The sequence below is a fragment of the Triticum dicoccoides genome, chromosome 4B (genome assembly GCF_002162155.2).
Source record: "Triticum dicoccoides isolate Atlit2015 ecotype Zavitan chromosome 4B, WEW_v2.0, whole genome shotgun sequence".
Taxonomy (NCBI): Eukaryota; Viridiplantae; Streptophyta; class Magnoliopsida; order Poales; family Poaceae; genus Triticum; species Triticum dicoccoides.
The window spans coordinates 186,859,038-186,872,364 of NC_041387.1; the positions used below are offsets into that span (position 1 = coordinate 186,859,038).

A 13,327-nucleotide genomic window follows, 5' to 3' on the forward strand; every position below is an offset into this window, starting at 1 on the left:
TTGATATTTGCTTCCTGTGAGCACGTTACAACCACATCCTAGTAGTTCATAGGAACATTATTCTCGAATTTTGTTTCTTGTTTCTACTAATCATGACAGGTACCGGAGATAGAAGTTTTTGGACGACGAACACATCTTCACCATCGCAAGAGTTGGGACAACACACACAAGCACATGGTCAGGTTATCTCTTTACCATCATTTGAGGGTAGATTTAATCCTGCTATTTATCTAGATTGGGAGCTTGAAGTACAACAAGTTTTTAGTTACCATGACTTTTTTGAACTTGAGCGAGTACGAGCTGCCACTAGAACATTTATTGGTTTTGCTTCCGTTTGGTGGAGTGTGCATTGTAAGAAAAACATTGATAACCAACCCACAACTTGGAAAGATTTGAAACATGTAATGAGACAACAATTTTTCCCTCCTTACTATCGTCGTGAATTGCTTCGCAAATTCGAACAATTTAAACAAGGCAATAACACTGTTCATGCTTACTACCAAGAGTTCAAATCTTATATGCATCATTGTGACATAGAAGAATCTGAGGATGATACAATGAATAGATTTTTTGGTGGTTTGAACCATGATATTCAGGCAAGATTTAGGTATATTCCTCGTTGCATTACTGGTATGTATGTTTGTGCTTGTACCTTTGAGAGACAGTTACAGGAGGATGCATTGGGTGACTACAACAACTACTATTCCAACTCATGCTCACTACCATCAGTTGATTCCTCCACCGTTGCACCTACTGGAGCAGCCACACCTCAGATTGTGAGTGCGACATCATCTCAAGTGTATGGTACATTGTCATTGTCCATACCGACATCAGCTACGTCTTTGCGACAAGGTAACAGTAAATGTATTGATGATATAACTTCACATGAGAATGATGCATCCCTAATTAACTTAGAAACATCATGTGTTGAGTTACCTGTTGATTTGAGCACGCCACCTATTTTAGAGAATCATGTTACTATCATGAATGCATCATGTGATCAAACAACTGAAATACCAACAATTTTGAGTGCACCCATTGAATTAACTATTGATGCAAAAGAACCAATGTTTAATCATTTTGATATGACCTCTAATCTTGGTGATGATTCTGTGTCCAATGACTTACTGCATGTTTGCTTATTTAAGCATGTTGTAGCATGTAAATTTGATGCAAGTAAGGTTTATTCACCAATGTTGGGATGGTTTAATGATGAATATTGTCAATCTTTTGATAGGAATAAGAGCTTCACTTATATGTGCAAACCGAGTTACAATATTTTCATGCCTTCTACTTATGATAATATTTTGGCTTTATATTTTATGATCTATGAAAGTTACTCATGTATACATGTGTCATATGTGCAAAAATCAAGGGAAGTAAAAATGGATGACATATACATATACAACATGTATACCTTGTCTCTTTTGTTAGCCACATTTCAGATTAAGCAACGCCGAGGACGGCTTTGTTTTCAAAAAGGGGAGGATGATGAGGACATGACTACCTTGGATACGACTAAAAATATTGCATACATGCATATTTGTCAACTGATTTCTAGTGCAAACTATTCAATAATCTATTTATGTTATCCAGAACAAAAATACTTCACACACTTTTGTGTTTTGTCTAATTGCAGGTGTATGGGATATTTGTACAATTCACATATGAAGATAAGGGAGAAAGAGATGTTTAAGTGCTGTTCAAAAAGTTCTCTCACGTCACTTTTGGGCCAAGAGAAGATAGAGTCCAAGTCTCTCACGTTCTAGATTCAGATTCGGACTGCACAGACATACCTGACTCAAAACACCAACAACTTTTTCATACGGACTCCGAATTGGGTGATTCTTTTTTTGTTGGATTCTAGATTGTGTGCTCTTTCCAGCCCAATTGGATTCACCTTCAAATTCGTCTGGAGCGTTGAGATATCGACGAAACAATCAGACGCTGCAGCAGAATCCGAGTCAAACAACAAGTCCAAAGGTGTTGCATCACCTTCACTTGGGCCCATTGGCCTTGTACGACCTAGGGTTAGTTTTAGGCTGCCTTGGGACGTCCTACCACCTCCTAGGCCACCACCCCTTGCTCCTATATAAGTAGATCAATCTAGTAGCTTTTCCCTTGGGATTTGTTTAGTTAAAAGTTAGCCATTGCAACTTCGTGTACTTCGTTTGTGTCCAACGACCGGACCAAGACCGCTTACGGATCCCCACCTTTATCTATCAATAATTTATATATACTCGCAATATTCAGATTGCTTTTATCATATTCTTGCTTGTTCTTCGATTGCTTGCAGGAATAGACCTTCGTGGTCAGGTTGATTATGCTCCGGCGTGGTCAATAACCTCTCGAAGTTGGTTTAGCGATTGCTAAGGCGCAACGTCGTGCATGTTTGTAGTCGGATCGTCAAAGTCATCTTCACCAAATCGATAGTTATCATCTCATCGAAAGATCGGGACACCCCGCCTCTATCACTTACACCCTTACTATCCATTGGTAATAATCAACTCTTCGCACGATTACGCCGTACTCTTTTACATGAGTTTTCCTCTTTACAGACAACATTCGTGCGACACCCTACCACGACACGGCACAACAGAGACGAAGGCGCAAACGTGCAGCAGGGTCCCGCTCAAAGGTTTCTCTTTAGATTAAGCCTCTGTGTAAACCTTCTTTATTGTCTCTTGTTGCTTGACATCCCATGGGTATTCTATACACCCACAGGGGATACTGGCGTGATTGGCATTTCGCCACGACAGACTACTGCACGTACCTGGAAATACAGGGTTCATAATCAAGGGCGCTACTCAGCCCAGTATATGTTATGAAGTCCGAATACCCTCGGGAGTGTTCGGCGTCACGAGTTTGGCCTTATATGCATTAGCTCCGAATCATGTCTTTGGTCAAATGTTGGGTTTGCCCGGCTCCTGTGTTTGCTGCCTTACATTTCGCTTCTATCGGCTAAGCCGGCCAAAGGAGAACTACTGCGATTCTGCCCTGGTTATTCCGGATGAGCACCTCAGTAGAGAAAGCCGAAAACTGACTGTCATGATATAGCGAGACTGGTCAACCACTCGAGGACTCACCGGAATCTTTAGGATTCCTCCGCATTAATGAAGGATTGTTCCCCGGTCATGTACACACATGCCCGTATTCGGATGCACGCAAAGGTACCAGGGGCTACATAGTAGCCCCACCGTCAAACTCCTATGGCTAAGTGAAAGTGTTAAAGCTATATAGTCCGGTTGCCTAGTTCGACATGCGATCACCTCCTTAATGGACCAAGACGTTGGATCAAGTGTGATTACACATATTTTTGCGTAGGGGCTGAAGCCAACGACTGCTAACTTTCAGGTTATATATACATCAAACGGCCGCACAGGAGGCACAATAACACTTTCGGGCGAAAGTATAAACATAGCCTCTATAATTAAAATACAATTGTTTCTACAACAAAATGATTTGTCACTCGAACATGACACTCTTCGAGCACTGAGCCTCTATTAAACGAGCACCTTCTATTACCTGCTTCAAGTAGTGCTCGGCTGGATCCTGGCTTCCCGCCGGATTCTGGGTTGCAATGATGGTGGCCTCCATATCTTCCCAATATGTTTTAACACGGGCAAGAGCCATCAGCGCACCCTCTATGCACGCCGACCTCTTCATGGCATCGATTTGTGATACGGCACCAAGGAATTGTTGCACTAAACCAAAATAATTGTCCAGCTTTGGCCCCTTCGGCCATAGATGGTCTATTACAGACCTCATTGCAAGACCGGACAACCTATGGAGCTCGGCCACAACGGCCATCTTTTCACTCAATGGCAACGGGCGCGTTGGGGCACTGAATTGCGACCAGAACAGCCTTTCTACTTCACTATATTTTTGATCCTCAAAAAACTTGGCCACATCAGCCGTACTCTTTGCCAGATCTGCATACGCATCTGCAGGGCTCCAGCGCCGATCCAGAGGAGCGTACTTTGGATCTAAGAAGTTCATCCGCAACAAATAGGGGCTTCTAGTCGCGATTTCTCCGGCCTGTCGAAGCTCCTCCCGCGCATCCCTAATTTCGGAACGCGTCTCCTTGGCCGCATCAAGGGCCTTCTTCAGGTCAGCCGACTTCGCCTGATTCTCCTTTTCAAGGAGCTCATACAAGCCGGCGGTGTTTTTCAGCTCCACAGCCATCTCCGCTATTTTATCTTCGCTTCGGCGATGAGCAGCCTGTTCGGCTCTCAACTCTTCGACCGCCTTTAGGGCAGCCGCATTGCTAGCCCGGGTTGCTCCTTGGCTAGGGCAAGCTCCGCCCTCAGGGCCTCCAGGCAGCAGCTCCGCCTGTAGTTGAAGCATATCACATTAACATTATGCTCCTCTTAATATTTCCTATAAAAATAAGGAAAACAGAGCACATACTTTGTGACTCGTTAAGCTGTTCGTTCATAAGTGTGATGTCGGCGTCCACAATTTCAATCTGTCGCCTCAGTTCGGCGACTTCAGCGGTCCGGTCTGCCGCCGGACCCTTAGCCACATGCGCATGAATGCAGTGCAGTCATTACTTAAGAGTGTGATCCCCCGTTTGCCGGCTCTCTTCTCAATTTCTTACCATCATTTTGTAGTTATTAAATTTTTCTACATGTGCAATCTTTAGTTTTTTAAGACACAGTACTAGTCTGCAATCTGTTTATCATTTTTATGAGTTTCTAATGGATTATCTAGCCACTTTGCAGAGTGGCACATAAGCAGTTGCACAGTGGCACATAAGCAGTTGCACTGTGGCACATAAGCAGTTGCACTGTAGAATATAAGAATTTGCACAGAGTGCATTATCTTTATTGATTTTAATTTTATGTGACAAATTTTCTGTTCTTACCCATCGCAGTAACGAGTGTGGGCTGTTCGCACTGCTTAACGCCACTGAGTGGAACGGTAGCCAACTTCCCAACTACGAACCCAAGGAAGTACTCAACATCAGGAAGAAGCTGGCATATGACTGGGTTACCAACATGCACAACAGCGCCCCATGGAGGAAGTTGCTGAGATACGACAAGGACTAGGTCAGTACTCTCTTTCTTTCTCTGCTCCATGGAGGTAGTTGCTGGTTTGCACAATTTTTAAGCATATTTTGTAGTTGCACACTAGTAGCAATTCCGTTTGCAAGTCAATGTCATCACTTTTGTTTGATACATTAGAAGCACTGGACATACAATTGTTCAACAACTAAATATTTAACCAGTTGCCAACAAAGGCACAAATAGCAACCTTTTTTACACAGTGCATAAATTACATAAAGAGATATCATAGATGCTGAATGTGTCCACTTGGTCCCAATATTGCTAAAAAACATCATTCTTTTCCTTTTTTGTCTCAAAGTTACAAACGATGAAACAGAATCACAGTAGCCTGAGTGGACACACACCAGCAGTGTGCTCTGTAGATTGGCATTGGCTGCATTTGTTTTTCTTCTTTGGGTGTAGCTCCCACGCCGATTTGTACCGTCGACTTTTTGCCCTACCCTTTGTAGTAGACCTTGGAGGATCCCTGGGCACAAAATCATCAGAAGCTTGTGCAGGGGATGCAACCTCCAACGGGGTAGTAGGACCATCACGATCACCTGTGTGATAATCATATAAAAAATTTAGTACCTTTTTTGTTGTGCAACCAGCACTGATGTTCTCTACAACCACACAGCCTATGTTGTGCAACTAACTGGTTGCTGTGTGCAAGTTAAGTTGAAAAAACACCTGTAGTAGCACGGCCCGTCATGGTACTTGGATTGTAATCGCTTATGGGAAGAACATGACTAACAAGTTAGATTTTTATCTTGATCCTCAAACTAACACAGCGCACACAACTAGGCAGCATGTTCTGTGCAACTGGGCAAGATGATATGTGCAACTGAAGTCACACACCCTAGTTTTGTTGGGAGTTGGGGAAGGTATTTTTACCTCGGTGATGAGCCCCCTGAGTCTTGTCTGTAGGTCCATTGGGAGTAGCACGCAGGGCACTGCTAGTTGGGCCGGGCGGGGGAGGAGGTCTTTGAGGGTTGGCATCACCTATAGCCAGAACAGGACAAATAAGTTAGTTGTGTTATCTTTGATGCTCGAACTAACACAGTGTGCGCAACTAGGTAGCCTGTTTTCTATGCAACTGAGCACCATGATGTGTGCAACTGGAGTTACAGACCTAGTTTGATGGGGAGTTGGGGCAGGTAATTACTTGGATGATGAGGCCCCTAAGTGCTGCCTGTAGGGCCAGGAGATGGAGGATGTCCTTGAGGGTTGACATCATCTATATCCAGAATAGGAAAACAAGTTAGTTGTGTTATCTCGATGCTTGAACTAACACAGCATGCGCAACTAGGCAGCCTGTTTCTGTGCAACTGGCCACCATGATGTGTGCAACTGGGCACAATGATGTGTGCAACTGAAGTTACACACCTAGTTAGATCAGGAGTTGGGGCAGGTAATTACCTGGATAATGCGCCCCCTTATTGCTATCTGGAGGTGGAGGAGGTCCTCGAGGGTTGCCATCATCTGATGGCCCCGTGACAGCAGTCGGTTTTTTCTTTTTCTTGGACTTGTTCAGGTGGCCAATCTCGGTACGTGTTGCGCGCATATGCTTGTATACAATAGCTTGTGCTGGATCAGAACCACTTGCAAACTTTGCTAGTTTCTGAAAATCGTATATCATGTTCCTCTCCCTTATCTGCTTCTTTGACTGAGGAGGCATTTCATCCGGTTGCTCATAACCAGTCCCTGGCGCACTAGGTACAGCAGTAGGTGTTCACCGTCTTAGCAGGTACCTTTCCGGTATGACATCAACTCCAATATGGGTGAACACCTTGAGGATGTGGCAACAGAGGATGCTGTCCTTGTCCATTTTACAGCACTCACACAAATAGGAACCCTCCTCCACCCTTGCCTGCACCAAGTAGTTTCGAGAACCATATTTGGCAACAAATTCCTGGTTCGGTCTGAGCTCAAATATATCAGCACCAACTTGGAATGCATTATAACGTCCAATCAGCTCAAACTCTTCTCTGAACTTGCGGTAAAGGTCCCTAGTATAGGTTTTGTAAGCTTGCTTCTCTATTGGGAAGTTGGACCACAGCTCAATCTCAAGGTGTTCTGTCCTGTAATCATTGCAGCCTTCCTTGGCAAGGATGTGGTTCTGGATTTTTTCATATTGCTTGACGAAGTTCAGCATTGAGTTGTGTGGGTTCACATATCTTTTCAGGACGGCGTTGAACCCCTCACTACGCTGTGTAGACTGTAGGAACGGGAAGAACCTGTGCTTGAAGTAGCACGACACCCAAGTTGACCTGTATTCGTACAACTTCTCAAAGTGCATGCGTGTCATAGCCTCGTACTTCACCATTAACCAAACCCAATTCTGCTCAAACTCGTCTATAGTGAAGCTGAAGTCAACACACTTGTTGAAATCATCAGAGAGTCCTGGATTCCGGCACAGTAGCCAACCAACTTTTTCCTGAGCCTTTTTCATGATGTGCCATCGACAACAGCGGTGCACGGTGGTTGGAAAGATGCTCTGTATTGACTGCCTCATTGCACCATCATGATCGGTGATGAAGTTGTCAGGAGGTTTGCGATCCATAGCCTCTAGGAATGCTCCAAAGACCCAATCAAAGCTCGATGCCAACTCCTGCCTCACAAACACGCAACCCATCATGAAAGATTGGACATGTAGGTTTATTCCTATGAAGGGCGCGAACGGCATATTGTACATGTTGGTCATGTAGGTGGTGTCAAACGATATGCAATCGTGGTATGCCTCCGCATAAGCTTTTCGAGCTAAGCCATCCACCCAAAATATGTTGACAACTCTGTCCTCTTCATCATATTTCACCTTATAGAAGAAGTCTGGATCGGTTTTTTGTATATCCTTGAAGTGCGCAATTGTCCCAATCAGATCACCCTCCTTTGTGTCATCTCTACGGAAACTTGTACACATATTAGTTATTGCCTTTGGTCTGAATGGCACCATCATCTCAGATCCATAGAACTCTGCCATTACATGCATCATACGTCCTGCATAATACAAAAACAAACAGTGTATCCTTTTTTTAGTTGCACGAATGCGCACATCCAACTGCTCAGTAATAGGACATGTGTTGGCACAGAAGATAATCGCAGGAAATGGACACCTAGCTGCATATTTTTTAAAACACGTTTGCACTTTTTGCATACAGGACATTGTTTATTTGCACAGTAAAGACAATCTAGTTGCACAACTACACATGAAGTGAAGTCATTTCAGTTGCACACCAGTTGGACAGCAGTTGCACAGTTAAGTCATTTCAGTTGCACAGTAGTACCATAATAGTTGCACACTGGACTGCCTAGAGGAAAACTTAATTCTTTAAGGGATATAGAAAAACACCACACCTGTAGTCAAGTTGCAGTTATACGAGATGCGCAGAAACTCCTTTTCATCAGGTGAGATGCCTTGGTGGGGTCTCAAGTATTTGGATAATGAAGGTTTGTTCACGAGCGGATGATTGTGGTCACGAACAAAGTGCGTCACCTCCCATCGCCCATCTATCAGCTTCACCAACATTTTCGCTTTGCACGGAGTCTGCTTTATTGTCTCGCGTTTGTGCTTCTTCTTCTTCTTCTTACTAGTACCAGCCTCCTCTTCAGCAAATATTGGAGGTTCTTCTTCCATCTCCTCATCATTATCAACAGATTTTGGATCTGGAATAGGGTCCAGGACAGGAGGAGCCTCAGCTCCTCCATCATCAGCTTTGGGCTTCTTGAACTTGTTGCAGCAAAACTGTTGTTTTATCAATTCATTGGTGCGGCGTGTCCATCTAGATGTGTTCATCTTGATAGAGAAACCCATCCGTAGTGCGTAGCTGTTGTAGTGATCCTTAGCAATTTGAAGGCTGTCAAACCTCATGCCAACATAGGGTTCCATAGGTTGAGAACCAGCCTCATCCTCTCCTTCTTCTTCTTGCACAGCTCCGTCAACAGCCCCAGCTCCTAGCTCAGTCCTGGTTGGACCAGGAACATTTGCCTCGGTTCCCGTGTCATCTAGAGTATGGCTCTCTGATTGCAAAGACACCACTACAGGGGCACCACGGGTTGATGGCTCGCCTGCCACATTGTCATGGCCCATAGGGTTTCCACCATGACTTGCCTGCGTGTAGTAAATAGATCGAACATTTTCTGTCTAGTTTCCTTGTGGTATGTTGGGTTGCTGCTGATCCGTATCATGAGGAAGCTCATTGAGATCAGGAGACAACTCCTTGAGATCAAGCATTTTTTTTCTTTTTTTGATGCTGCCACACACTCACTGCACATATAAAAAAGAAGAAAGTGATGTCATCAGTTGTTAATCATAGAAAAGAGTGTTTCAAACAACCTAAAAACTTAGTAAATAGGCAGTTGCACACCATTTTATGACAATTTTAGTTCCAAAAGCAACATGTTTGTAGCAGAATCTTTTATTATAACATGCATGCATTTTTTTGTTTTTGCACACATTTGTTATGTTAGTTGCACAGTTTGCAGTAAATAGTTGGTAAGAACTTGACTTCTTTTTACCATAGAGTTTTCTGACTTTTTCCTCTGCTTTTGTTGCAATGATCCGCAGGGTTTCCGTTGGCAAGGAACTTATTCAGATTTTGCTGCACATAATTGGGACACAATTTAATGCTACTTTTTTCAGATGCAAAATTCAGGTGAAAGAAGAAAGAAGAATTTGAGGACAAACTATAGATATATGTTTTTCGTCGCCGTTCCTGTTTCTACTTCCAGTATATTTGAACATATTTTTACACTATAGCTTTTCAATAGGTGTGCTACCAGAATATATGTGTGGTATAAGCAATATATGCGTGACTACTTTAATGTGGTTTTATGGCTTCAATAACCTTGTTTATTTATCTGTCGCACATATTGCTGCAGAAGTTGTCGTACTGCAGTTTTTTGGTTTTGGCTAGAATAGTTCTTTGAGTTGGCCAGGATGCATATATCAGTTGGCCAGCATGCAAATTTACTTTGACAGTCAATGTGTTCAATTTTTGCTAGAATAGGTGTTTCAATTTTCCAGGATGCATATATCAGTTTCCAGCTTGCATGTTCAGTTGCAAAGTCCATGTATTCAGTTGGATAGAATAGATGTTTCAATTTTCCTAGGATGCATATATCAGTTGGCCAGCATGCATGTTCAGTTGCACAACCAATGTGTTTAGTTGGCTAAAATAGATGTTTGAATTTTCATGGATCCATATATCATTTTGGCTAGGATGCATGTTCTGTTGCACAACCAATGTATTTAGCTGGCTAGAATAGACATTTCAGTTGGCCAGGATGCATATATCAGCATGCCCAGGATGCATGATCTGTTGTACAGTCAATGTTTTCAGCTGGCTATAATAGACGTTTTAGTTAGCTAGGATGCATATATCCAGTTGGCAAGCATGCATGTTCACTTGCCTAGAATCACGTATTAGTTGGCCAGAAAATATGTCTTAGTTGATTTGTTGAACACATAAAAGGGGCAGGGGAAACACTTTTGAAGCAGCTTATTTAACACATCCAGGTGGGAGAAACTTGTTTGGCATGCATCAAGTAGTTTTTGGCTTGTTTAACACATCCAGCAGTAACATCAAGTAGGCTGGTGTGATGTGCCAGATTCACCTTTTTTTTGAAGCAGCTTCTCCATGGATTTGTCCTAGATCCATGGAGAAGGGGGTTTACATATGCAGTAGAAGAAAGGGGGAAGTGAAGAGGGGCATAGGGGGCTTACCTACTTGATGCTGCTGCCTGGTATGGCTCTGACCACCCTGCCCTTAGATCTTCTTTTTTGAAGCAGCTTCTTCTTCTACTTTGGGGCTCCCATGTCGACTGTGTAGGAGGAGGAAGAAGGGCTGGGGGCGATTCTATTGGATGTCCCTCCTTCTGGCGTGCAGAAGAAGAAGAAGGCAGTGTGGGAGGGGCTGGGGCATGGGGACGAGCGGGCGCGGGGGCGAGCTGGGGACAGCTGGCCACGTAGGGGGCGATTCTGTTGGTGGACGCTCGATCGGTCTGTTCTGGTGGCCGCTCGATCAGTCGGGATGGTGGCCCCTTTCTTTTCTGTTGCGCGGGGGACAGGGGGTTACCTTTTTCGGCCAGCCGCTCGATCGCGCTAGTGGGCAGCCGGCCACCCACTAGACGCGTCCAATGTATAAACTGGTGAAATATCACACATTAACCTCCTCTTAGATTTGAGCTAAGATCATATGGGTTCGGCCGTGCATGTCCATACACAGTGCATCAGGTTAATGTGCTTGAAGCATAAGGACTCATGACATATTGACGAAGTGCACATGTTGAGTTAAAAATGTGTACATTTGTTTTTTCTATTACGAAACATTTGACGGTGTTTTGTTTTGATCTTAATCAAAATGCTACAGAAGCAAGTCAAGGTTTAGTTACTGTAATTTTACTTACTGCTATTCCACTCTGTTCTCTACAAAGAAAAATAAATTATGGATAAATTGCAGTGATAAGCTATCAAAAAGAGACGTACATTTACTTATATTGCTCAATATTCAATTGATCGATTAGTTTTTAGTTACGAAAGTGTGATGTTTCAAAACTAAAAAACGAACTATTGGTTTAGTAATTAATTACAAAACACAACTAAGCATGGAAAGAAGTGGCTAATTGTTTTGGCGTCACCTACTTATACTATTTGTTCCTGTATGCACATTTCTTTCTCTTTTCCAGTTATGTGACATGATTGTCTGAAGTTTAATGCAACCCTCGAAATGTTTCTTGACTAAATGTTTTCTTTATGAGGTTGCATTCGTGCAAACAAGAAAATTCATTGTGCTAGATTGGCCTGCAGGTAATATCAATGTAATATCTCTACTAAGTTACGATAGATGTTCTCAGTCTGTACATCTTCCACTGAAGTACTATTTTTTGTCTCTCACCGATTTGTGGTACAACAATTAGCAACATCAATCTAATCTAATCAAATAAATAGAGGATGCAAGTAGTAGATATTGGATGTAGTTATAATGCTTTAAAAGACTGGTGTTGCTACCTTGAGAACTTCTGCAAGTTGTTCTCCTATATGCAAACATATAATTAACATCATATATCCGTATGCAAATAGATGTCATTTCTTCAACTGTGCTTGGCCTCAAAATTACTGATCTATGTACGTGGAGAATAAAAGATAGTTTGAATGTGCAGCTCAATTTAAACCATACCTATTTGGGCCTTCAATGTGTGGATTATATATCATTTGATATTTATGACAATGAGTGAATGCTTCATGCATCAATATATTATACTGGGCTTTTGATTCAAATACGAATTTCTCCAACTATCTTTTGTGCCGAGTGTAGTCTCTTCCTCGCGTTGGGGAGTTCGGATGGTTATCAGAATCAATTGGGGCATGCTCTCAACAACATCACTATTCACATGGTTGAGGTGGCAGAGCAGCTAAGCCAGATGGTGACCTCACCCTAGAGATGGAGGCGAGCCGCAGAGGGCCTTGCTACGGCATTGTGAAGGAAATCAATAATTTCTTATTCCTAGTTTGTTGTTTTTATAATCAGTAGCACCTATATTTACTCAATAAACGAGAAAGTCCGATGCATTGCTCATGATCCCCTTTTGTGGGGTTGTAATCTTGATGAAGAAAGAAATGTATATTTGCGATGTAAAATGTTTCTTTGCCCTTTGGTGGTTTGGCCATGCAAAGCACTCAATTATTAAAGAGCATATTTTCTCCTCGCTACTACACAACATATGTTGCTTTACTTTGGTGTTAACCAAACTCTTCTCAACTGAGCTGAGAGCATACCGAATTTAATAAAAAATCCAATACTGATTTGATTCAGAAGCATTTAGGAAGTGCACACAATTTGATGAGCACTAGATGGATGTTAATATCATGGCAATGCTCAAAGTGTATTATTTAAATTTCTTCAATTGCATTCATGTGTGATAAAAATTTGGAGTTTGTTTATGATGATATTATTACTAGCCCGTGCAGGTGCACGGGTTGACGACTAGTTATTATAATTTTTTGAACACCAGACAAATGGTGGAGTACATATGCGAAGAGAAGAGGTGCACGCACGCAGTCGGCCTCCCGCTGTCTCGCACACATGAGTGTTACGTAAAGGCGACGTTAACAAATAAACCCTAAAACCCTAGGTCCACGATTGCTGCATTCGCGGGTACCGGGTACGTGGTGGAGCACCTTTGTAGGAGTTGATGGTCGGGACCACAAGTGAATGACTTGGAGCGCGGTGGCTCGCCAGTTGCCACAGATCGAGTAGCCATGTTTAAAATATCATTTTTTA

The 13,327-nt window shown here is 42.8% G+C and overlaps 1 pseudogene; it reads right to left on the reverse strand.

Annotated features, from left to right (window-relative positions):
* Nucleotides 1-5,387: 5,387 nt before the first annotated feature.
* The window catches only part of LOC119292614, a 163,553-nt pseudogene continuing 155,613 nt past the window's right edge, over nucleotides 5,388-13,327 (reverse strand).